Here is a 3,643-nt window from a genome sequence, read left to right on the forward strand (position 1 = left end):
ACATAGCAACAGTGATCAGCTTCACATCTCTTGAACCCAATTCTATGCATAAAATTGTCAAACTTCTTGTACCACTGTCTAGGAGCTTGTTCAAGGCCATACAAGCTTTTTCTCAGTTTGTAGACTAGATTCTCTTGTCCCTTAACAATGAACCCTTCTGGCTGAATCATGTAAAGGTCTTCCTCCAAGTCACCATGAAGGAATGCTGTCTTCACATCTAACTGCTCAAGATGTAAGTTTTCTGTAGCCACCATTCCAAGTACAAGTCTAATTGTTGACATCTTCACAACTGGAGAAAATATCTCTGTGTAGTCAATGCCTTCCTTCTGCTGGAACCCTTTAACAACTAATCTGGCCTTGTAACGTTTGCTACCATCATGCTCATTCTTTATTCTGTATACCCACTTGTTGTGCAAAGCCTTCTTTCCTACTGGCAATTCAGTTAGTTCCTATGTCTGATTCCCCAACAGGGAATCCATCTCATCCTTCATGGCTAACTCTCACTTGCTTGAATTCTCATCTTGCAAGGCTTCATTATAACACTCTGGCTCACCACCATCAGTCAACAGAAGATAATTTAAAACAGGTGAATAACGCTGTGGAGGTCTAATGTTCCTGGAAGATCTGCGAACTTCAGCTACAGGTGTACTCAAATCTACCTGTGAATTTACATTCTCCTTGTCTTCTTCACCCCTTTTTTGGATAGTACTTTCAGTCAATTCATCTAAGTTGACAAACTCAGATTTCTTTTGATCTATTTCTGTAACATCTGACATTACAGTTGACCTGTCCTTGTACATAACCTGTTCATTAAATATCACATTTCTACTTCTGATGATTTTCCTGTTTTGTTCATCCCAAAACCTATAGCCAAATTTCTCATCACCATAGCCAATGAAAAAACATATTTTTGACTTTGCATCAAGTTTACTACGAGCATCAGAATCAATATGAACATAAGAAACACAACAAAAAACTTTTAAATGTGAAAACTTCACCTTTTTACCACTCCAAACCTTCTCAGGAAGTCTGAACTCCATGGGAACTGATGGTCCTCGGTTTATCAGGTAAGCCGCAGTGCTAACAGCATCAGCCCAAAAGTTTTTGGTAGTCTAGCATGCAACCTCATACTTCTAGCACGCTCATTGAGAGTTCTATTCATGCGCTCAGCTACACCATTATGTTGTGGTGTCCCAGGAATGGTCTTCTCCATCCTAATTCCCTGTGCAGCACAATACTCACTGAACCCTCCATCTATGTACTCTCCTCCATTATCTGACCTCAAACATTTTACTTTCAAATCTGTTTCTGTCTCAATCATGGCATTTCACTTCTTAAAAGTTACAAATACATCAGATTTATTTTTCAGAAAATAAACCCATACCTTTCTACTAGAGTCATCAATAAAAGTGATGTAGTACCTTGAACCTCCTAGGGATGCAACCGGAGAAGGCCCCCACAAATCAGTGTGTACTAGTTCCAATTTTTCAGCCTTCGGTGTCTTGCCAGTTTTCAAGAAGCTCACCTTTTTTTGCTTTCCTAAGATGCAACTTTCACACATGTCAAAATCAATGGACTTCAATTCTGGTAGTTTTCCTTTTGACAGCAACATCTTCATCCCTTTCTCACTCATGTGACCAAGTCTGCGGTGCCATAGGCTTGTATCAGTACTTGTATCAGCAACTGCAATTGTGTCTTTTGGACATGAGGTCATATACAGAGTACCGGTCTTCTTTCCACGAGCCAATACCTTAGCTCCCTTTGTAACCTTCCAAGTACCACCAACAAATAGTATTGCATGTCCTTCATCATCAAATTGTCCAACAGAAATCAGATTCCTCTTCAGGTCAGGAATATGTCGAACCTTCTCCAGTAACCAAACAGACCCATTGGGCAACGATATCCGGACATCTCCCAGACCCACAACATCCAAGGCTGAACCATTAGCCAAATACACCTTACCAAAATCACCTGCAACATAATTCTGTATGATTTCTCGGTGTGGAGTGGTATGAAACGAAGCTCCTGAATCCAAAACCCAATCATCTAGTGGATTGTCTATTGCAAGAAGTAATGCATCCTATATCTTTTCTATTACAGCATTAGTAGAATCATCTTCATTCTTCTTCTTAGGGCTTTTGCATTGCCTTTTGAAGTGACCTGTTTTCCCACAATTCCAGCATTGTACTTGTTGGCCTGACCTAGATTTGCTTCTGTTCCGATTAGAATTTCTGGAATTTGATCTACCCTGATTTGAATTTCTGTTATTACCTCTGCCTCTTGTCTCAAGGTTTAGGGCAGAACCAGATCCTGAGGTTTCACCTGCATCTCTTTGGCGAATCTCCTCAGCCAGAATTAAATCTCGTATATCATTGTACTTGAGCTTTTCCTTTCCCGTAGAATTGCTTACTGCCATCCTCATTGCCTCCCAACTGTTTGGCAAAGAAGCCAAGACGATCAGAGCACGAATCTCATCATCAAAATCAATTTCTACAGATGACAATTGATTTGTGATTGTATTAAATTCATTCAGATGTTGTGCTATTGATGCATTCTCTGCCATCTTCAAATTGAACAATTTCTTCATCAGATGCACCTTATTGTTTGCAGACGACTTTTCATACATACCGGACAAAGCCTTCATCAGATCTGCTGTGGTCTTCTCCTTTACAACATTGTGTGCAACAGACCTAGACAAAGTTAACCTAATAACTCCTAGAACCTGTCTGTCAAGAAGCGCCCATTCCTCAGCCTTCATACTCTCAGGTTTTGTCCCCAAAAGAGGCAGATGCAATTTCCTCCCATAGAGATAATCTTCAATCTGCATCCTCCAATACGCAAAGTTTGTGCCATCAAACTTTTCTATTCCAAACGCCTTTCCTGCTTCCTCTGCCATTGCTCCCACTCAAACCTAACCCTAGGCTCTGATACCAGTTGTAGGGAATTAAACCGAATTCCCAACCCGTGAGAAACAAAAATTAGAGAAAACACACGCCAAAGAAAAAACAATCACACGCACAAGATAGTATTTACGTGGTTCGGCAATTTGCCTACATCCACGGAGTTGCAAGGATATCACTATTATCAGGGAAGAATACAAAGTACAACATAGCGGCTACAATATTCTCTCTATATATATAACATGGCAACACCACCACACTAAAAAACCCTAATTACAAAAGGTGGTTCCACAATGGGTTAAATGGGCCCAACAGGCCTCAATAAATCTCCCATTAAAAAGCCATGCAATATTATTCGGGTCGGGTCGTCAAACTGGATAAAAAAAAACTAGGCTCCACAAAGCCCAACAATATTTACCCATTCTGTACATGCCATCCAGAAAGATTAGCCACTTCCATCAACGCTGTCCCCCACCTCTCTACCTTCCTCTTTCCATCCTCATGGTCTTTATGACGGGCAAATGCTTCTCCATAACTTTCCATCTGTTTTCGCACATAGGATGGTTCCAGGTGGTAGAAAATCAGAAAAACTAATTTTCCATTTTGGTTCTTGCACTTAATGGTCTTTGCCAATTCATCCAAACACCACCTGGACTGGGCATAGTGTTTCGAGAGAATTACAAGACTGCACCTTGACTCCTCAATAGGTGTCAATGTGCAAGTTGTGAGCTCAATCACTCCTA

The sequence above is a fragment of the Vitis riparia genome, chromosome 18 (genome assembly GCF_004353265.1).
Source record: "Vitis riparia cultivar Riparia Gloire de Montpellier isolate 1030 chromosome 18, EGFV_Vit.rip_1.0, whole genome shotgun sequence".
NCBI classification, from domain to species: Eukaryota; Viridiplantae; Streptophyta; class Magnoliopsida; order Vitales; family Vitaceae; genus Vitis; species Vitis riparia.